The following is a 23,719-nucleotide window of genomic DNA, read 5'->3' as shown; positions in this document are numbered from 1 at the left end:
TGATTCTACCCGGGTTTCAGGTACTGTACATGTCGTGTCCCTCTAGAAGGGTGGAATGCTAACCCCGTCGCCAGAATTGGCGAGGGGTTAGTATTCCAATTCGTATGACAACTTACTCGACATGTTTTGATAAAGCCAAACCAAAGATAGCATTTAACCGCGAGGTTCATAATGCACTTAAGAGTATATGGTATGACGATATCTGGAAACAGTAGAAGGAAGTTGTTCCGACCACTGCAGACAGGCTCAGCTCATGCCAGAGCACCATCTCACATGGAACCAAGCACTCTGCCTTCAGGATTGTTAAGGCCTGCCATAGGAGTGACTTATAGGTTATCATGTGTCCCATTTAAGGTTAGGTATAGGTATACTACACCTAAGTAAGAGGTGGTTACACCAACTTACCCCAGCTGAGTGATCAGCCAGTTGTGTCAAATTGTTAGGCCAAGCCTGGGGTGGCATAATACATGTTTCAGCCCCTGGCAGGCCTTGGGTACACCAATGCCCTGGGTACCTAGTGTACACTGGTACAGGGGCTGACAGGGTGATCCACTTCCAATTGGTTATGCACCTAGGGTGCATAGTTTTAATTTAGTAGAGAGAACAGCAGGCTGGGGGTCTGATTGGCAGGCCCACAGCCTCAATATGTCAAAAACCAGTGAAGCAAAAAGCAAAAATTTGGGGTGACCATAGGATAGCAGACCCTACTCTCCTACACAACCCCCCCCAAACGCGGGGACATTAAACTAGCCTTGACCAGTCTCGTCTTCATGTCCTAAGTGGAAGTACCTGGAGAGACCATCTGCATTCCCATGGTCAGTACCTGGCCGGTGCTGCACTGTAAAGTCCATCCCCTGTAGGGAAATGGACCACCTAAGCAGTTTGGGGTTTTCACCCTTCATCTGATTTAGCCACAAGAGGGGCTTATGGTCGGTCTGAATCTTGAAGTGAGTGCCAAACAAGTATGGCCTCAGCTTCTTCAGGGCCCACACCACAGCAAAGGCCTCCCTCTCAATAGCTGACCAATTCTTCTCTCTGGGGGTCAACCTTCTGCTAATAAAAGCAATGGGTTGGTCTTGACCATCTACATTAAGTTGTGACAGCACAGCTCCCACACCCAACTCAGAAGCATCTGTTTGGACAATAAACTCTTTGGAGTAGTCAGGACTTTTCAGGATAGGTGCAGAGCACATGGCCTCCTTCAGGTCATCGAATGCCTTTTGACAGCTTACTGTCCACTGAACCTTTTTGGGCATCTTCTTGGATGTCAGATCATTAAGAGGAGTCACAATGGACCCATAGTTCTTAACAAACTTCCTGTAGTACCCAGTCAAGCCCAAGAAAGCTCGAACTTGAGTCTGGGTGGTTGGAGGAGACCAGTCCTTGATGGATTGTATCTTACTCTCCAGTGGTTGAACTTGGCCTCCACCTACAAGGTGGCCCAAATACACAACCTTACTCTGCCCTATCTGGCACTTAGTGGCCTTGATAGTGAGGCCTGCCTTTTGCAGAGCCTCAAGAGCCTTCTTCAGGTGGATCAGGTGATCCTCCCAGGTGGAGCTAAAGACAGCAATGTCATCCAGATATGCTGTGCAAAAGTCCTCCAACCCAGTAAGGACTTGATTCACCAACCTTTGGAAGGTGGCAGGTGCATTCTTCAGACCAAAGGGCATCACCACAAATTGATAATGCCCACCAGGGGTTGAAAATGCTGTTTTGGCCTTAGACTCCTCAGCTAATCTGATTTGCCAATAGCCAGCTGTTAAGTCAAATGTGCTTAAAAACTTAGCAGAAGCTAGTTTGTCTATGAGCTCATCTGCCCTTGGAATGGGATGTGCATCTGTCCTGGTGACAGCATTGAGTCCTCTGTAATCCACACAGAACCTCATCTCTCTCTTGCCATCTTTGGTGTGAGGTTTGGGGACCAGAACCACTGGGCTAGCCCAGGGGCTCTCTGAGGGTTCAATGACACCCAACTCCAGCATTTTATGTACCTCAGCCTTTATACAGTCCCTGACGTGGTCAGGTTGCCTGTAAAGTTTGTTCTTTACAGGAAGACTGTCACCAGTGTCCACCACATGGGTACACCAGTCAGTTTGACTAGGTATCAAGGAAAACATATGTGAAAATGATTGTAGAACCTGTCTACATTCAGTCTGCTTATGGTCAGTGAGGTTGCCTCCAAGGGTCACTCCTTCAACTGAGCCATCTTCAGGGTTCTGAGACAACAGGTCTGGGAGAGGGTCACTCTCTTCCTCCTGTCCCTCATCTGTAGCCATGAGCCAGCCCATGTCTGCCCTGTCAACATATGCTTTAAGCCTGTTAACATGGAGTACCCTGTGGGGACTCCTGGGAGTTCCTAGGTCCACCAAGTAGGTGACCTCTCCCTTCTTTTCCAGGATTGTATGGGGTCCAGACCATTTGTCTTGGAGTGCTGCTGGGGCCACTGGCTCCAACACCCATACCTTCTGTCCTGGCTGATACTCAACCAAGACAGCCTTTTGGTCATGCCAAGCTTTCTGTAAGGCCTGGCTTGCCTCAAGGTTTTTGGATGCCTTCTCCATATACTCAGCCATCCTGGAGCGGAGACCAAGTACATAGTCCACTATGTCTTGTTTAGGCTTTTTGAGAGGTAACTCCCATCCTTCCCTCACTAAACACAGTGGGCCTCTTACAGGGTGCCCAAACAACAATTCAAAGGGGCTGTAGCCAACCCCCTTTTGTGGGACCTCTCTGTAAGCAAACAGAAGGCAGGGTAGAAGGATGTCCCATCTTCGCCTGAGCTTTTCAGGTAATCCTTTGATCATACCCTTTAGGGTCTTGTTGAATCTCTCAACAAGCCCATTGCATTGTGGGTGATAAGGGGTGGTGAACTTGTAGTTGACACCACACTCCTTCCACATAGCTGTCAAGTATCCTGACATGAAGTTGGTACCTCTGTCAGATACTACCTCCTTAGGAAACCCCACTCTGGAGAATACTCCCAGCAGGGCCCTGGCCACAACAGGAGCTGTAGTGGTCCTAAGGGGAATTGCCTCTGGATACCTGGTGGCATGATCCACTACCACCAGTATAAATCTGTGCCCAGATGCAGTGGGGGGGATCCATGGGACCCACTATATCTATCCCCACTCTCTCAAAGGGAACCCCCACCACAGGTAGTGGTATTAGGGGGGCCTTTGTTGTGCCACCTGATTTGCCACTGGCTTGGCAGGTTGCACAGGAGCGACAAAACTCCTTTGTATCTTCATTCATGTGAGGCCAGTGAAAGTGAGGGACAAGTCTGTCCCAGGTCTTGTTCTGGCCTAAGTGTCCTGCTAAAGGAATATCATGGGCCAAGGTAAGAAGGAAGCCCCTAAATTGCAGAGGTATAACCAACCTCCTGGTTGCACCAGGTTTTGGGTCTCTAGCCTCTGAATAAAGGAGCCCTTCATCCCAATACACTTTATGGGTACCTTGAGCATTCCCAGCAGCCTCAGCAGCAGCCAGCTGTCTGAGGGGTTCAAGAGAGGGACAGGATAACTGAGCCTGCCTCAAGTCAGCCCTTGAAGGTCCCACTGTCCCCAGAAACTCAACCTGATCAGGTTCAAGCTCTTCAGGGACAGTTCCTTCAGGGTTCTCTAGATCATCTTCCTGGGAAGGCTGATCATCACTTGGAGGCAGGTGGGAAGGCACAGCCTTAACCCTCCTGTTCTTCTTCTTGGTAGGTGCTTGGTCCATTGTTCCAGGATCCAAGACCTGAGGTTCAGTGAGGCACTTTTTGGCCTGTGACCTGGTCACAGCAAGGACATGTGATGATATACCTAACATCTCTGCATGAGTCCTGTACTCCACTTCTGACCATAGAGAACTCTAGGTCATTGCCCAACAAACATTCTACTGGGAGGTCTGCACTAACCACAACCCTTTTGAGGCCAGTTACCCCTCCCCATGAGAAGTTAACAACTGCCACACTATGTGAAGTAGTGGCATTGCTGGCATTGGTCACCAGGTAGTTCTCACCTGGTATGTACTGTCCAGGGTCCACAAAGCCTGGTGTCACCATAGTGACACTGGCACATGTGTCCCTGTAGGCTTGAGCCACTTTTTCATTTATTAAAGGAGTCTGTCTGTACTTGCCCAGGTTACTGGGGCTCACAGTCAGGGACAAATCAATGTCCCCATCACAGATCAAGACTGCCTGTGTCAGGGTTCTGTCTAAGTCAGAATCTCCTTCAGTTCCCATAGTGATTCCCACTACACCCTTTGTCTGGGGACCAACACTGCTAACAGTAGTACTGGGAGCAGGTGCCTTAGGGGCAACAGTGTTGGGGGCTCCACCCTTTTTACAATCACTAGTCCAGTGAGTTGTATTCTTGCAATGATTGCACCAGGGTTTCTTTTGACCTTCTTTCTTCTTTCCCTTGGATTGTTGTTGGGACCCACCCTCCTTAGCAGTAGTTTGGGGCCCTGTTGAAGACTTCTGGTCTTTAGGTTTCTGATCTCCACCCTTTTGGTCTGTTTTCTTCTGATCACCCCCTTGGCCCTGGTTCTGGTTCTTTTGCTTAACCCTGGTTCTGACCCATGTGTCTGCCTTCTTTCCCAATTCTCGGGGAGAGGTCAGATCAGAGTCAACCAAGTGTTGATGCAGTTGCTGGTTTTGACAGTTATTTAAAATCTGTTCTCTCATCATCAAATTATACAATCCTATAAAATCAGATACCTTACTTCCCAGCAACCAACCCTCCAAAGCCTTAGTGGCACATTCAACATATTCAGACCAGTCCTGAGTCTGTGTCTTTTGGGTGTCTCTGAACATTAACCTGTACTGTTCAGTGGTTAAGCCTAACCCATCAACCAGAACACTCTTCAGGACTCTGTAATTTCTGACATCCTCTTCTCTAACAGTGAGGAGTCTGTCTCTGCCTCTTCCTTCAAAGGAGAGCCAGAGGATTGCTGCCCACTGGTCTTCAGGAACCTGCTGTACTTTGCAGGCTCTCTCAAGAGCAGTTATCCATTTGTGGATGTCATCCCCACTTTTGTAGGGGGGCACAACCTTAGACAGGTTCCTATTATCAAAGACCCTATCTTTGTCCTTAGGGACAATGCTGCCACCAGTGGGTATAGACCCACTCTCTCTAGGTTGCCTAGCCTTACTCAGTTTTTCTTCCATCAGGGCTACTTCTAGCTCCTGCTTCCTGATCCTCAGCTGGGCTTCCTGCATTCTGGCCTCATGTTCCCTCCTCTGAGGGGTGGTCATCCTTTTCCTGGAGTGACCTTGAGAGCCTCTAGAGGCATGAGAAGCATTAGAGTCACCTGAGCGATTCCTTTGCCTCCCAAGCCCCTGGTTAGTACACTGGGGAGATCCAGTGGGTTGAACCCACTATCAGTCCCCAATAGCCTTAGTTTAGCTGGGCCAAGTATAACACTTGGCACTGGGCTAGTTCTCCCTTCATCCTCACTACTCTCTGTATCCTCACCACTTTCCTCCTCTGTAGTATGATTCTCATCTAAGGGATGGCTATTGGGAAGGGGTACTTCTGTAGCATCTTCAGAAGGGGGGCCTCCTGTTCCTGACCCTAAGGGGGCTAACTGGGAAGCTTTCTTGAGCTCTCTCTGATTTTCATCATTTTGCAAGAGTTCTCTGAGCTCAGCAGAGGTAGGGTTCTTGGGCTGTTTAAGGCCTCTAAGAGTTGCCAAATGCCTGAGCTCATTCTGGTTAAGGGTAGCAAAGATGGATGGTGCCCTCTGGGGGTCACTCTCAACAGAGATGGGTACAGTGGACCCCTCTGCCCCAGCCATTGCTCTTAAGTGTGGGTGGATGTGTTGCAATCTACCTACACTTGGGTTTACCTACTAAACCTATCTAGTAGTTGTAGTCAGGGTGTGCTACTCCCTTTGCTCTACAACAACTAAGTTCAGTAGAACTTATGTATATCTAATCTTGTTTTATATGTACCTACAGGTACCTATGTGATCTTTCAATTGGTAACCAAGAGATTACAATGGTAAAACACAGCAAGCTCAAATCCAACCGCTGCTCACCAATGTGAGAAGTTGGCCTGGTATATGATGTTCACTAGTTAAAGTGACCACCTTGTACCATGCCAAGCAACCCTTATGGTGTGGTTGTAAGTCAACCTTTTCGGACTAGCTGCCCTAGTGGTAGCGTAGGCTAAGCAGTCTTTGAGGCTAAACTCGTGAAGCGTGTTAAGCCAGCTGTTTTACCAAATGTAACCCCCTTTTATACCAATGAAAGGACACCACACAGATATATATTCAAAATATATATGTATTTATTTCTCAAAGTAACCCCTAGTCTCTTTATGAGCACAGGAGCACAAATCGTCAAACAAGATTACAGTAGAATACACAGAAGTTGCACTTTATATGGATAGGCCCTGGTGGCCGCTCAAACCATATACTAAAATAGTGGTATAAGTACCACGAAAAGAAAAGGGAAAAGGCCTAGGGCCTCTAGAATCGCTGGGCCTACAAGGAGCTAACTTCAGTTAGTGACCAGGAGGTCCACGGGTGGCGTGTGCAGAGCAAATAGTCACACGCGTGCTCCCATAGGTTTCAATGGGTGCGTAAAAAGTACAAAGTTACTGCAAAGAGGATCTTTCGGATGGACTAGGAACTCACGATTTGGAACACAGGCACTAGAGATGTAATACTACACTTGGGCACAGGAGTGCCAGCTTTATCTCACCCACAGGAAGCGGGTGCATAGGCCTCGAAGTGCGTCGGGTTTCTTCTATCTGTTCCGTGGAGCCTGTGGACAAAGATGCTGCAGGCGGTCGGTCCGGGAGAGATGCAGTGGATCCAAGGGTGGATCGGAGATGTTGAAGACCTGTAAGCAAAGGGGACAGTGTTCACAGTCACTAGCCAGTGACCAGCGTGGCACCAGGTGGGTACCAGGCGATGTCGGGTGCAAACAGGAAGAAAGGTGTAGCTTGTCTCTGCAGCCACGTGGTCCCTGGAGGTCGACGACGTCCAGGAGTTGGTTCACGAGCTGTCCCACGCAGGCTCTCGCTGTCGGCGGTATCGGCGACTTGATCGAAGCAAACAAGCCTTGGCAAAAGCAATTGTTGTGGAGAACAAGATAAGCTGATGGTTCTGACCAGCAAGGTCAGAGGGATTGCTCCTTTGGAGGGGAGCAAGGGCCAGTCTGGAGCAACCAGACCAGCGGTGTATTTCTTGAAGTTCGTCGCCAAGATGGCCACTAGCCAGCGGGCCAGCAACCGGTTAGGCGCGTCGAGTGGCAAAATGCAGAAGGGCCCCACGCAGATCGTGGAGATGCTGGAGGGCTCACCTTTGGTGCAGATGCTGCTCGAGGGTTGGGCTTCTCAGATCCCAAAGCACAACTTGGAGGGAGCCTCGGTTGTTGCACTTGTCAGCTTGTCATGGTCGTTTCAAGATGGCTGGCTCCACGTGTCTCGGTGCCTCCACGGGTCTCCTCTTTTCAGGGACTGTGGATCGGGCGGTGAGAGGTCTGGAGGTCCAGGTCTTGTCAGTCTTTGGGCTCGGGCTCCGGCGGGAGGCGGCGGCAAAGCAGACGTTGACTCGCTGGATGGTGCTTGCGTTAGCAAGGTGGTCACTCCCTGACCACAGAGGAGATTTCCTTCAGTCTTCTGTGCAGCAGAATGTCGAAGTTCCCGTCTTCTTCTTAGTTTCAAGTTGATTCCAGGATGTCTGAAGTCTTAGGACACAGCTCCTACCTTTAAGCGGATTCTAGGGGCCGGACTACCTGCTAGGTCCCTCCCTAAGGGTGGGACCAGGAAGGGGGGTGGTTACACCCCCAATCCTTTGTCCAGCTCGCCCCAGGCCCGGGACTGGTGTGCCCCAGGACCGGTTTGAACTGGCATATGCACCGAGGCTCCTTGTGAGCCTCAGGCATGTCTGGTTTCTATTCAGCCCTACCTGACCAATACACAAAATCCTGTCTGGGGTGGTGCACGCACCTCCCCTGGCAGGAAACCCTTTGTCCACACCTCCCAAGCTGGAAGGACTCCCAGCAGCAGGAGGGCAGACTTGTGTCTGTGGTGGCAGCATCCATTTTGTGGAGCTGAGGCTATGTCTGATTCTACCCGGGTTTCAGGTACTGTACATGTCGTGTCCCTCTAGAAGGGTGGAATGCTAACCCCGTCACCAGAATTGGCGAGGGGTTAGTATTCCAATTCGTATGACACCTTACTCGACATGTTTTGATAAAGCCAAACCAAAGATAGCATTTAACCGCGAGGTTCATAATGCGCTTAAGAGTATATGGTATGACGATATCTGGAAACAGTAGAAGGAAGTTGTTCCGACCACTGCAGACAGGCTCAGCTCATGCCAGAGCACCATCTCACATGGAACCAAGCACTCTGCCTTCAGGATTGTTAAGGCCTGCCATAGGAGTGACTTATAGGTTATCATGTGTCCCATTTAAGGTTAGGTATAGGTATACTACACCTAAGTAAGAGGTGGTTACACCAACTTACCCCAGCTGAGTGATCAGCCAGTTGTGTCAAATTGTTAGGCCAAGCCTGGGGTGGCATAATACATGCTTCAGCCCCTGGCAGGCCTTGGGTACACCAATGCCCTGGGTACCTAGTGTACACTGGTACAGGGGCTGACAGGGTGATCCACTTCCAATTGGTTATTGACCTAGGGTGCATAGTTTTAATTTAGTAGAGATAACAGCAGGCTGGGGGTCTGATTGGCAGGCCCACAGCCTCAATATGTCAAAAACCAGTGAAGCAAAAAGCAAAAATTTGGGGTGACCATAGGATAGCAGACCCTACTCTCCTACAGGCGCAATCTGTCAAGCTAGCACAACAGATGTCGGAATGGGTGTCCAACATGCAGGTCCACGATGTATGGTGCATCTACTCACACTACTCGTCATTACATGATTTGTATACACAGATAGAGACGGTATTCTACTCCAATAATGGCATCACAGTGTAGCACATGCTGACTATTTAGCGCGCGCACTTTCGAGCCATGCCCCGTTGCAATTGAACTTAGCCCGGGGTGTGTAGCATACAGAGATCTCGACCTTGTGCCTACCCGACACTGCGCTGGCCGATTCCTCTTACCGGGCCACTCTCCTAGACTCCATCACATCCTACTTCACGGACAATGAGGGATCTGCTTCATCCACAGGAGTGGAATGGGATGCCTACAAGGCTGTCCTTCGAGGGAATGCTATCAAGAGTACATATGGCGCCCACACAACACTAACCGCTGCGCTTCATACACATGAGTTAACGATTCAGAGCTGTGAGCAGCGTCTCCCTACCGACGCCCAGATCGGCCCCTCGCTAGCCCAGGCTCGCTTGGCATATAGAAGCACGATGGATTGACAATTGGCGACGGGCAAGACACCGGGGATGGACAGGTGGCCAGCGGAATTCTACTCCACTTTCTCCGCGCAACTAGTGCCTAGGTTGACCAAGGTGTACCCTGAGGCCTATGATTCTGGCGCGCTGCCGCTCACTTTGAGGGAAGCGACGCTAGTGGTCCTACCCAAGCCTGGCCGAGACCCTCTATGAATGGACTCATATTGCCCCTTCTCAATGCTGAATGTCAATTACAAGGTCCTCGGGAAATTATTAGCTAATAGGTTAATCACTGTTGTTCCCTTGTTGGTCCACGTGGACCAAAATGGCTTTATAACAGGCACCAACACGGGTCTGAAGCGGAGAAACCTTGGGTCGCTTCCTTCAGATATTGGGAAGGCATTCGACACCTTAAGCTGGGCATACCTTGAGGTGACACTGATGGGGTTCGGCATCGGCCCTAATTTTCTACAATGGATACAGCTGCTGTATTTTAGACCGCAGGCTAGAGTGAAAACTTTCGCACTTTTTCCCTTCTTTTTTCGATAGCGAGGGGTACGCATAGGGCTGCCCCCTGTCACCGATTCTCTATGCCTTGTCCATGGAGCTATTGGCGTGTAAACTGTGACAAGGTGTCAGAGACTGGGGCCTACAGGTTGATTGGAGGTGGCACATCGTGTCACTAGACGCGGACCACGCGTTAATATACCTGCGCAGCAAGGTTGAGATACTGCAATTGATTAAGGACCTTTTCAATGTACATGCAAGAGTCTGCAGACTTCAGGTCAACTGGACTAAGTCAGTGGTGTTTCTGATGACCCCAATGACACCGGCGCAGAGACAAATGGCACTAGACACGCCGTTGACATGGCCGTTCGACACTTTCAAATATTTGGGGGTCCAGATTTACCATCTGGGGACAGATACTGTGGATGGGAACTCGGTCCCTCCATAGCGCGGGCCCGATCGACTCTCCCATTCTGGCTGGGCCTCCCCTTGTCTCCCATGGGCCAGGAGGCCATTTCAAAGATGTTGGTCCTTCCCCGCCTCCTGTATTTCTTCTATACACTTCCCTACCATCTGCCTCGGAGAATTTTCAGGGATCTGTAATCACTACTTGTTTTGCTGAGAATTTGTGCCCGTTCTGTATAATTTTTATTTCCCCCGTGTTGTGGTTTCCTTCCTTGTTGTCCGCCCTCCGCCCTCCCTTCCCGCCACCGCCGCTTTTCCCCGCCCCTTTTCTATTCTGTACCCTCCCCGCTCCCGCCTCCCAGCTGCTCCGCCCACCCGCGCACTTGGCCTTAAATGGCGACCGTGCGACGCAGGTGAGTGTGACCCACTTGTGGGACACCCCCGCGCCGCACGGCCACCAGCTGCTGCGTGTGCCCCTTGCCTGCCCTCTGCCTCGCTGCTGCCTCGTTTTGCCGATCGCCGGCGGGCGCCGCTGCGGTTGTTTTTGCCCTTGTTTTGTCCAACATTTGTGCCTGTTTGATATAACTTTGGTTTTTTTTCCCTTGTTTTCCCTTGTTTTGCTGAGAATTTGTGCCCGTTCTGTATAATTTTTATTTCCCCCGTGTTGTGGTTTCCTTCCTTGTTGTCCGCCCTCCGCCCTCCCTTCCCGCCACCGCCGCTTTTCCCCGCCCCTTTTCTATTCTGTACCCTCCCCGCTCCCGCCTCCCAGCTGCTCCGCCCACCCGCGCACTTCGCCTTAAATGGCGACCGTGCGAACGCGCAGCGGTCACGCGCAGCGGGCGCGCCGATTGTGCGCCGAAGGCGCGCCAAAGGTAAGCCCGTCTACGCCCGTCCGCGCCTGGACCGCGCCCAGTGCCAGGACCCCTGGACCTCGAAGACCCCGACCGACCCGCCTGACGTACTCCGCCGCCACCCTCACCGCTCTCAACACCGGCCGACTCCCAGAATGCCATCAAGCCTCTCCACGACGTACCCACGGACCCTTCAGCTGCCACGCCTGCAAGTTCACCTGCATCCGGACCTGCCTCGCACCAGCACCCACCAAGCCGAACACCAGCAGCACCCACCTCAAGTGCATCCTGATCAACACACGCTCCGTCCACAGACATGCCATCGAACTCTGGAACCTCCTCGACACCACAGCTCCAGACGTTGCCTTCCTCACGGAGACCTGGATGAACGCCTCCTCAGCTCCCGACATCGCCATCGCCATCCCAGAGGGCTACAAGATCGTCCGGAGGGACCGAAACGCCAACCAGATGGGAGGAGGCATCGCCATCATCCACAGGAGCACCATCCGTCTCACGACCAGCACCGACAACTCCCTGACCACCGCCGAACACCTGCATTTCCAGATCCACACCAACCCGAACACCACCCTCAGAGGCACCCTGATCTACCGACCCCCTGGACCACGCACACAATTCAGCGAGGACATCGCCGACTTCGTCAGCCCGCATGCCCTCCCCTCCGCTGACTACATCCTCCTGGGAGACCTCAACTTCCATCTGGAGAACAACAACGACCGCAACACCAGCACCCTGCTCGACAACCTCGCCAACCTGGGACTCAAGCAACTGGTGTCCACCCCCACCCACCTCGCCGGACACACACTCGACGCTGTCTTCTCATCCAGCAAGGACATCGACTTCAGCCACGCCACAGAGCTTCAATGGACGGACCACAGCTGCGTCCACTTCACCTTCAAGAAAACAACGACCCACCACCACCAGCAACAGGCCGCCCGCAGAAGCTGGAACAAGATCACAGCAGACCAGCTCGCCACCTCCCTGAGCCAGCACCCTCCTGCCAGCTCAGCGAACCCCAGCCAGGCCGCCGACAACCTCACGAAGTGGATCAGCAACTGCGCGGACGAACTCGCCCCACTGAGGACCCCGCCCAGCAGACCCGGCAGCAAGAAAGCCCCATGGTTCACCGACGAACTCAAGAGCTCCAAGAAGAACTGCCGAGCCCTCGAGAAAGTCTGGAGAAGGGAACCGACACCGGACAACAGGACCTCCTTCAAACTTGCCACCCGGAAACACCACCAGCTGATCCGCGCCGCCAAGAAAACAGCATTCAAGGACCGGTTGGACAACAACGCACACAACTGCAAGGAACTCTTCAACATCGTCAAAGAGCTTTCCAACCCCAGCGCAGGAAACAACGACATCACCCCATCGCAAGACCTCTGCAACTCCCTGGCTTCATACCTCCACAACAAGATCACGGACATACACAACAGCTTCAACAACCAACCAACGCACACCATGACCGAACAACCACCCCCCACCACCACCCTCCACGCCTGGACCCCGATCAGCACCGAAGACACCATCCGCACGATGAACTCCATCCACTCCGGATCACCGACCGACCCCTGCCCTCACCACGTCTTCAACAAGGCCGACGCTGTCATCGCACCCCACCTGCGTGACATCATCAACACATCCTTCGACACCACCATCTTCCCCGAGAGCTGGAAACACGCCGAACTCAGCGCTCTACTCAAGAAACCAACAGCGGACCCCACCGACCTCAAGAATTACCGCCCCATCTCGCTCCTCCCGTTTCCAGCCAAAGTCATCGAGAAGACCGTCAACAAGCAGATGGCCGCTTTCCTCGAGACGAACGGATCCCTCGACCCCTCACAGTCCGGCTTCCGAGCCAACCACAGCACCGAGACCGCCCTCATCGCCGCCACCGATGACATCCGAGCCCTGATGGACAACGGAGAAACAGCGGCCCTCATCCTCCTGGACCTCTCCGCGGCATTCGACACGGTCTGCCACCGCACCCTAGTACGGCGCCTCAGCAACGTCGGAATCCAGGACAAGGCGCTGGAATGGATCATCTCCTTCCTCGACGGGAGAACACAGAGAGTCCGCCTACCACCGTACAAGTCAGAGGCCACCGAAGTCATCTGCGGCGTCCCCCAAGGATCATCTCTGAGCCCCACCCTCTTCAACGTCTACATGAGCCCCCTCGCGGCCATCGTACGCAAACACAACCTCAGCATAATCTCCTACGCCGACGACACCCAGCTGATCCTCTCCCTGACCAACGACCCCGCCGCCGCCAGAGCCAACCTGCACGAAGGGATGAAAGAGGTAGCCGAGTGGATGACGACCAGCCGCCTGAAACTGAACTCGGACAAGACGGAGGTCCTCATCCTGGGCTCCTCTCCCTCCGCCTGGGACGACTCCTGGTGGCCTCCCGCCCTGGGCACCGCACCCAAACCGACAGACCATGCACGCAACCTGGGCTTCATCCTGGACTCCTCCCTCTCCATGACCAGGCAAGTCAACAACGTCTCCTCGGCATGCTTCAACATCCTACGCATGCTACGGAAGATCTTCTGGTGGATCCCCACCGAGACTAGGAAGACCGTCACCCAGGCCCTCGTCACCAGCCGACTGGACTACGGCAACGCCCTCTACGCCGGTACCACCGCCAAACTCCAGAAGAGACTCCAGCGGATCCAGAACGCCTCAGCCAGACTCATCCTCGACATCCCACGAACCAGCCACATCTCCGGACATCTGAGAGACCTTCACTGGCTCCCCGTCAACAAAAGAATCACCTTCCGCCTCCTCACCCACGCACACAAAGCCCTACACGACCAAGGCCCGAGCTACCTCAACAGCCGGATCAACTTCTATGCTCCCAAACGCCACCTCCGATCAGCCAACCACGCCCTCGCCGCCGTCCCCCGCATCCGAAGAGCGACTACAGGAGGAAGGTCCTTCTCCTACCTGGCCGCCAAGACCTGGAACTCCCTCCCGACCGACCTGCGCCTGACCCAAGACCACCTCTCCTTCAGGAAGAAGCTGAAGACCTGGCTGTTCGAGCAGTAGCGGCTCCCCCCCCCCAGCGCCTTGAGACCCTACGGGTATGTAGCGCGCTTTATAAGTGTCACTGATTGATTGATTGATTGACTACTGGTCTCCCTGAAATGGGGAAACTCAAGGGCCATCAGATTAGACGACCCGTCCGCACTGGTGGCATTGTGTGCATATTGGGATGGCGAACTGTTTGTCACCCTTACTGACAAGCACTGCCTACCATGCCTTAACCACCCAAAAATTATTTTGACCAATGGTAGGATTAAATACACCCAATTTAATTATTTACACCACGCACATCTTACCCCCCACAGGCTGGCTCGCATGTATACCACCACCATGGACATATGTCCTAGATGTCGAGACCAGGGAGCCGCGTTCACATACATGGTGTGAAGCTGCACTGTTATTTAAATATACTGTCTGAGGTGGCTACTGTACTCGCAGAAGCGGCAGGCACGCCGGTAGAGGTGGAACCCCTTCACTTCCTGCTTGGAGTCACGAGACGTAGTTCGTCTCGTAAGAGCCTGAACAAATTCCTGGACCTTGCTCTAGGCCAGGCCAAACGTGAGATTGCCATGGCATGGAAGGCACAAAGGAGCCCCAATACTAATGCATGGATGCTTGCTCTCTGTAGGGCACTGGTCTCAGAGCGAACAAATCAGCAAGAAATTGCGACACAAGCGTCAACCCCCCCTTGCGACAAATCCTTATTCAATGGCAGGAATACTTGTCCGCGATTAAGAGTAAATTAGCTGCTAATTCCTTCCCTCTTAGAGCTGTCTACTCTGTCCCCCCTCATCCTGTCACTTCCCTCTTTCTCGCCTTTCCACACCGGCACCCCCCACCTCACCCTTGACATATTAATTAGTACAAGGCCTCCCACGCCCTTGCAACCATATATCTGCTACCCATTGCTACATCAGATTGACAGACGCACCCAAGACGGCAAGTTCATGAAGAGATCGATTCTTACTTTCTTCTTTGTTCCTTGTTTCTTTCCTCCCTTTCTTTTTCTTTATTTTTCTCCTGTGTTCATCCTGTTCAAGTTCAAATTTACTTTGCAAATGCATGTAACTCACTGGAGAAATGGTTTTGAGGAATAATGGCTGATTCTTTCTTTGCTGCTTCTGACTTGATTTGGCTGATTATAGCTGTGCAGCGCTGCAGAGTGAAGCTGCAAGCCAGCCAGCAAAAGTGGATTTTACTGTTTCATAAATGAGTGTTTCCCTATACCCCCACCTATGCCATTCAAATGTATTGTTACTTTATAATGTCCATGCCAGACTGAACCATCATGCAGATGTTATTGAGGTTACTTTCTTGAAACTAATAAAAATCATATTTAAAAAAAGCTATATGGGAGGCATTAGGTCATCTCAGTGGAACTGCCTCAGGGTAATCGGTAGCTTAGTCCACCATCACCAACACAAACCTTTTTTCCCTTTTGGAGGGTAAAAAGGGTCCTAGTTAATCCATTCCCACCCGGGAGAAGAGTTTGTCAATAATGGGTAATGGCTGTAATGGGGCTTTAGGGGGTTGGTATTAATAATTAAAATTAAAAGAAAATTTTAAAACAAGAATTATTCAAGATCATGATGGTAAGAATCTGCAGAACAGAACCGGCTGTATCAATCAATCATTCATGCGTATGTTAAGCGTGACTACTCGTCCGTAAGGGTCTCAAGGCGCTTTGTGCAGGTTCCATTCCATCAAGGAGGGCCAGGTTTTGAGGTTTCCTGCGAAGATGAAAAGCAATGTTGTCTGCCTGAGGTGGAGCGGAATGGCGTTCCAGGCTTTGGCCACGAGGAAGGAGAAGGAGCGGCCTACCAATCTGGTTCTTCTGGTGCGAGGGACCATGGCGTAGGAGCGATGGGCTGATCGTAGGGTCCTTTGGGGTTCATGGCATTTGAGTCGGCCGTTCAGGTATTCTGGTCCGGTGTCGTGGAGGGCACTGTGTGCGTGGGTGAGCATCTTGAAGGCGACTCTTGCCTCGATGGGAAGCCAGTGGAGTGTGCGCAGGTGCTGGGAGATGTGGCAGTGTCTTGGCAGTTTGAGGACCAGTCTTGCGGCGGCGTTCTGGATGTTCTGTTGCTTGCGTGTGAGGTTTTTGTTTATTCCGGAGTAGAGTGCGTTGCCGTAGTCGAGTTTGCTGGTGACCAGGGCGTGAGTGACGGTCTTTCTGAGTTCGAGGGAGATCCATTTGAAGGTTTTACGTAGGAGGCGGGAGGGTGTGAAAGCAGGAGGACGAGACGGAGTTGATCTGGCGGTCCATTTTGAGCTCGGAGTCCATGATGATTCCAAGGTTGCGTGCGTGGTCCGTGGGGGTTGGCGGGTTTCTGAGGATGAGGGGCCACCAAGTGTTGTTCCAGGTGTCGGGGTTTGGGCCCATGATGAGTACTTCCGTCTTGTTGGTGCTTAGTTGTAGGCAGCTGTTTTTCATCCATTTGGCGACGGCTTCCATGCCTTCTCGAAAGTTGTGTCTGGCGGTGTTGGGTTCGTTGGATAGGGAGAGGATGAGTTGGGTGTTGTCTGCGTATGACACAATGTTGAGTCTGTAGGTTCTGACGATGGTGGCGAGCGGAGCCATGTAGACGTTGAAGAGCGTAGGGCTGAAGGAGGACCCCTATCAGGGGCCCCTCTGAAAGGCTGGGACACCATGCTAGAGCCCACTTTGCCCATGCTCCTACAACCACTCTTTTTCGTCACTCAGGCAGTCTCTATGTTTTGAGGCAAAGTGAGTAGGCTCTCTCAGACTGGTCACTGTATTGTCATTCTCTAAGTCTTTCTTGTAAATCTTTAGCAGCAAGAAGGCACTAATGTTCAGGTACAGCTTCTCCCCGTTTGGTCCAAGTTGGAGGGAGATGGGCAGTGCGCAGGGCACAGTGATTGACATCCCAGGAACATCTTACTTAAAGTCCACGAAGATCCTAACACAGCATAGTTCTTTCAAGTCGTAAGTGAGAGGTCCAGTATGCAGTGGCGGCCGCAACTTAACGCGAGTGGCCGGGCTGGCGGGTTCGGGGGGCTAGGGGTAAACAAAAGAAAATACATTTTTAAAAAGTACTTACCTGTAGGCCTGCTGCCTCCTCTCGGTCCTCTTCACCCACTTCCAGGGGCAGGAACGAGGAACAGGAAGCACCCAGGCTCCCCTAGCCAATCATGACACCGCTGATAGCAGTGTCGTGATTGGTCTGAGCACCGTAGTTCGGTGCTCAGGGAGGGACTGGAGCCAGGGCATGTTCTTCACCCAGGCTGTAATACAGTATGTATGCAAAGTATGCATGACTGTTTGGCTGGCACAGGAGGGCCGGCCAAACAGTTCTGCACACTTAAGTGAGTGCCTACCACTCCTCCCCTGTTCCTGTTAGAGCCAGCCCCACCCCTAACCAGCCGAACCACGGAAAAATGAAATGATAATAACATTTGTTATTATCATTTTATTTTTCCTTTTTCAACTGCTCTAAGAGCAGGGGGGCAATGCTCCCCCGCCTTAGTGGAGGAGTCGCCACTGCCAGCATTTATTCAGTTCTTGTGGGAGCTCCACAGGTGTCCATATTCAATCAGGATAGATGTTTTATTAAAAACTGGGGGGGGGGGCTATTCTATCAGGAAAAGCCTGTCTGTATCCTAGGAGATTCTGAATAGAGGAGCAGCTTCCAACTCCCTGGCCAGCAAACCTTGTTTGAGGTTGCTGGGACCTTATATAGACAGATATTGGATGGTATATGTGTGCACTGATTGGTGGTTATATCTGTTGTTTCTATTGGATTTCCGTTAGTGTTCTCATTGGTTGGGTATTTGAGGGTTCTGATTGGTTTCTGGGTTTGTGATTCAATCAATGTAGGGTTGGGACTAGGGCTAGGGTTAGGCTTTCTATTGGAAATAGGGACTAGGGCTTCCTGTGTGACTGGTTGCTGGGCCTAGGGTTGGGACTAGGGCTAGGGTTAGGCTTTCTATTGGAAGTAGCGATTAGGGCTTCTTGTGTGATTGGTTGCTGGACTAGGTGTGGGACTAAAACTAGTGTTAGGCTTTTTATTGGAAGTAGGGACTATGGTTTCCTGTGTCATTGGTTGCTGGGACTAGGGTTGGGACTACTGCTAGGGCTAGGACCTCTATTGGACGTAGAAATTAGGGGTTTTGAACCTGATTGAGTGCTTGGACTAGGGCTATGGTTGGCTGTAAGATCCTGGTCTCCTATTGGTTCTAGATATTAGGGCTGTTGTTGTGATTGGACAGTGTTAGGGCTAGGGTTCCAATCAGCTGAAAGGGTCACCTGATTACTAGAGCTATAAAAGGCCAAGGCTTAGGGCGTCTCAGCCCAGGCGTTGAGGCTAAGGGTGGAGAGGACAAAGGCAGTTGCCTATTTGAGCCTGTTCGAGACTGGACGGGACTAGGGCCAGAAATACTGCCCATCTTACTCTCCTATTTGGAAAACTGTGCATCTAAGTGTGTCCCAAACTGTGCCACATTGTTCCAGTTTCAAGTTCTTCATGACAAAGGAAGGCAGAGTTCTGCAGAGTACTCATAGGACTGCTGTGTGACCGGGGCTGGTGTCTGCATGACAGACAGTTTCCCAGATATGAGGAGACATCATCTGAAGTCTTCGCTTTCTCTTGGAAGAGCTTAGGGTCTACCTAGCATAGAGATGCATGCCTGCCTTCTCAGAGAAGGAATGAGAGAGCCTGACCCTGTAGGAGGAAAGAGTATGGGAGGAGAAGACAGCTGTGTTCCCAGTAAGACACGCACCCATAGGTTGATGACTGCCCTTGGGAGTGAAGCTGGAGACAACCAGTGTTATGCTGAGCATTCTTCCAGTCTTCAATGAGGTCCCCACAGTGGACAAAACACAGTTGAAGCTCAGAAGTTATACTATGTTGTCCAGGATCTCAAAGGCTTGGCGCTGCTGCTGCCTGACCCCCCAGCAGGTCACTGGGCATAGCGCACGTTGTTGCTAAAGCAGGAGCCGATTCCGGCCTGGAGGCTGCAACGGTCAGAGGAAGCACAACCCACATGTGACCTGGGCCAGAGGCACCCATCAGACCTCAGCCTGGAAGCTACATCTACCCGGACCGTCATGCATAGAACAGTTCCAATATGCTGCTCCCTCACCACTGCTCCACTTCCTAGTGAAACCATCACCACTGTCGTGTGTCAAGCTGACGCTGCTGGATACTCCAGCCTGAGCAGCTCCTGCCAACACCAGCCAACCATGATGTGAGCAGGTAACAGAGCCTCACACAGGAGACTAAAGCAGGCATGCAGGCTGTGTCCTACAGCGGGAATTGTGAATGTTGCCAGAAAGATCCCTTATGTTAGGGTACAAACTCTTTTAAAAAAAAATTTAATCTTTTTATTAACATTGCTCAAACAAAACCATGCTTTACATGAATCACATATAGTTTCACTTGGTACAGCTCTGACATCACCACTATTTGGGTAAGAACTCTTGAACTGAACTGCAAAGTGTTCAACGTGAGGGGAGACCTTGTGTACTGCACCTCTGCCTGATCTGTGCCTGTGACTAGAATTGAAGAGCTACACACTATGCCAATTCTTAGAGCGGAGAGAGGGTGCCAAAGCTGGTGAGTTGCTTTAATAAGTAGCATACCGCAATTTCAATCTTGCATCTATGTCCCAATGAATTGTGTTGAATTAAATTTTGCTGTGATCTTACCCCCCTACCACCTCCCTATGAAGTCATTGACTGCTCCCTTTCTCTGCCCTAAAAGGCAAGTGCAGAAATGGTTGCCCACGGGCCAATTTTCAGAGCCATAGTAGTATGGGCCCGAGGACACTAGCGGCAAATTAAATCAACCACCACGACTGGGTTCAGCTGCCGCTGTCTGCCTTGTACGCGGACTGACAGTCACCTTTCAATTAGTGGCCACTGGCACCTGCATTTTGTAGGAAACAGCCATAAACACATTTAATAGTGGTGTGCAAATTGGGATTATTAGCTTTTTGTGTAATTACGTGAAAGGTCAGTCAATTACGTAAAATTACACAGAATGGAAATCTGTCATTTAGCACTATATTTTACGATGAAATGCATTCTTGTATCAATTTTGACACACAAAAGTGAATTTCAATGCTAAAAATGTAGCACGAAAAATATAATTGCTGTGAACAAAAGCCATTCAGACTCTGGTTGCTCAAATTGTTCCCACGCTATGATTTTGGCAGGAATGGGGCATATTACTGGACTGTGGCATACTGGCATAACTTTGGGATAATGCAACATTCCTGAAATCATCGTTATATGGTCCGATGCTGTCATCTGAGCATTCTGGTAATATTTTAAACATTAGTAAGACCCCAAGATGGCACAATGAGGCCACATTAATCACGTAACTTGAAATGTATTTTTTATATTGCATATTTATTTTAGGCACTTAGCTTAAAAACGGCTTTTTGAAAAGCCAGCTGGCAATAGTAAGGATTGAAATTAAAATGTTCAGGTTTCGTAATTACCATTCATGAATAATTTTTTTATAAAACAATGGACAATGGTGTGAGCCATTCGCTTTATATAAATTCTGTGTTTCCAGAGTTTAGGACAATTTGCCACATCATTTGCAGGTTTGACAAAAGAAGTCACTTCTAACTCGACCAATGAAAATAATGCTGCCCATCGAGGCTTCTAATGCTGCATAGAGGAGATTAGAACTGCAGTGTGCACTGTACAAGAACCCGCACTGAGGTAGAGTAAGTACAATAGGTGGGTGGGGGTAAAATGGCGCAAACCAACAATTGTTTACATGAATGTATAAATAATCACAAAACAATTTGTCTTAAGGATGCTAAGTGAAGAGAGAGACCAGCCACCATAATGGTCTCCAAATTGGGACACACAAGGGTCGAGACCTGATAGTCTTCATGGTATAAAATTCCCAGCCATTGAAAAAAACATCCAATTAAAGATTGTAAGTGTATTTCAATAAAATGCCACATATATGTGGCTTGCTTAAATGTAAATGTATTGACCAAGCTAAAATACAGAAGTCTATGATCCATAACAGTTCAATAATGCACACACTAACCTCTTTATGGAGTGGTTTGAGGGGGTGTATATCTGGAGTCCACAAGCCTCTCTATTAACTGACAAGTTTTCAATACTGGGGGGATTTAGTGATGATATCCTGATGATCGGGTAGTTATGATTCAGGAACTCAAACTATTTCATAAATAGCTTATCCTCAATTACTACAACAGGAGTATTACACTTAACTCCAACAAGGAGAGATTTGCATTTTTGGCTGTTGATCTTCACTGTAAGTTAGACCGAACAGAATGTAGAATGTATCAGAAAGCAATAAGCTTGTAATTCCATTTTACATATACTACATATCCTAAATTGCAAATCAAGGGTATCCTATTTTGGGAAATTATTAGATAATAAACTGCAGTGAAGAGACTCGGAATTTGCTAGCACTACTTCTGGTATAAACTCTAGATTTACTAAATTGATTCTGCAGTCTTCAAAAATATTGAAGGTTGACAGAACCTTCTGCTTGGTTTCCAAGACTCAGGGGAGAGCTGCCTCGGGAAAAGAGTGAGTGGACTGATAACTCCATACAAACAGGTTGAGTCAACGTCTTAAACACGTGAAACTAGTAACCAATGGTCTTTCAATTTCCAATGGGTTACACCTGAACGGAGCATAACATTCCGGAGCGTAGCATTGTTATACTGTAAGAAATCAAGATAAGCATTGGTTAATATCACGGAAATGTGGTAACAATCCTATGTGTAAGTTTGCTCTGATAATTGACAGCAATTCCAATTCAATACCAGCAAGAGGTATAGGGTAAAAACACACCTAACATGTTCTATGAAATATATGATATATGCAATGATCTGCAAATGTGCCAAGATTTACATCGGCAGTACCATCGGATCAATAAACAAATAAATAATTAAACACATCAGCAACACGAGAGACTCAATACTCCTGTCTTGATGTGAGGCTGGGGGGCGGGCCCATCTCGGGGCAAGTCAGGAGGAAAAGGGGTGAGCACTGTAATCAGTGCGCATGACGGTTTGGCCAGCTGTTTCAGGTCGGTCAAAGTGTCATGCGCAGTGAAGCTCTCTCCAACCCCAGCTGCATTATTGCTGGGTTGGAGCCAGCAGGCATAGGCTCCCGGTCTCCCTGGGAGCACAAATCGAGGGCCCTCAGGCCAATCCTGACACTGGTCTCATGCATGAGATCAGCATCAGGATTCGCCGCAGCGGAGGCTGGGAGCCTTTGCTGCAGGAGGAAGAAACAGAAGCAACAGGTACGTTCATATTTTTTTTTACTTTAAAAAAAAAATTGTTTTCTTCATCCATTGTGCCCCACCTCCCCCCGCCCAGCCACTCCGAGGGCCCACCAGCCGCTATTGTATATGTTTCTTTTCAAGTTCAAGTTTCAACAAATAACTGAGGAGATCTACTGCATGCTGCTGGCAACTTCCATTTAGTCCACCACTGCATGTCCCGACGAGCTGCGTATTATGGCCGCTTCTTGACATCTCATAATGACAATTACATATGGGATGATATTAACAAAGTCTAACCCAGCAGATCTCCCCACCATATCTCCCTTTAACCTATGCCTACTTAGGACTATAAACAATAAATATAATGGACAACATAGTGTAGGAACCAGCTAAATGGAATATGATTATAAGAAATATCAAAAAGAGACTTGCAGAGCAGCTCAGAGCTGCCAGCTCACTGAAATTCATAAACTGCACGTCTGTCTCACATATATTCATTCATCATACTGCTAAGCTATGCGCCCGATAACACAATAACCGCACCTTCGTGGCCGTCACAAACAACATGGAAACACTTCCCACACAGGGTCAAAACAAAGATAACAAACTTCCGGAGCGGCGTATACGTAGGTAACCAAACATGGTATACCTTTTTATGCATGTGTGACTACAAAGGACCTCACCCCCTTTGAGACCAGGAAGCTGGTATCCCCTAAAGTCTAGGGAGTTTATTGAAGATTAGATCCAGAACCAGGTAGGAATCACCTGGTCTTAAAGGTAGTCTACACCTTCATTATTATTTCATTCTAGTGATAAGCCCTGAAAAATGTCCCAGACAATGTTGGCTATCATCATTGGGCAGAAACATGTTGGCAGATGAGGAGCACAGATATTTCAGAATATATCAGCATTAGGAAAGCACAAATAAAGCACATTTTCTGTAATTCTGTAGGGTTGTGGAAAGAAATGCTTTAATATGATTTTTAAAAAATCAAATAATTTCCACACATTATTGTTTGTGCACTGTATAGTTTTATCAATACAACTGTATGTCTATGCACATGTGACGGTCATTTCAGTTAAACATTTGTTGTTTGTGATGGAAGTGTGCTAGCACACCATGTATACTCCACTTTAAATCATTCCACTCTACTCCACTCTAAGCCAATCTACGACATGCTACTCCACTTTGCAACACATCACTCCACTCAATAACATTGTACTCCATGCCATTCTACTCTCGTCCACTCTATGGCATTCCACTCCACTCTACAACACACCACTCCATTTTATCCCACTCCACTCTATGACACGCCATTCTACTCTACAAAAC

At 49.8% G+C, this 23,719-nt stretch overlaps 1 protein-coding gene and 1 long non-coding RNA gene across 4 annotated transcripts in view; one reads left to right on the top strand and one right to left on the bottom strand.

The window, feature by feature from the left end:
* MEGF11 (multiple EGF like domains 11) overlaps positions 1–23,719 on the bottom strand; it is a 1,813,102-nt gene that overhangs the window by 813,300 nt on the left and 976,083 nt on the right. The gene's annotated exons all lie outside the window — the stretch shown is intronic.
* Positions 1–23,719, top strand: part of LOC146860704 (uncharacterized) — a 263,183-nt gene that overhangs the window by 96,909 nt on the left and 142,555 nt on the right. The gene's annotated exons all lie outside the window — the stretch shown is intronic.

Source organism: Triturus cristatus, chromosome 3_1, assembly GCF_964204655.1.
Source record: "Triturus cristatus chromosome 3_1, aTriCri1.1, whole genome shotgun sequence".
NCBI lineage: Eukaryota > Metazoa > Chordata > Amphibia > Caudata > Salamandridae > Triturus > Triturus cristatus.
The sequence above is the reverse complement of the archived record's forward strand: the minus strand, read 5'-3'. Positions and strand labels throughout refer to the sequence as shown.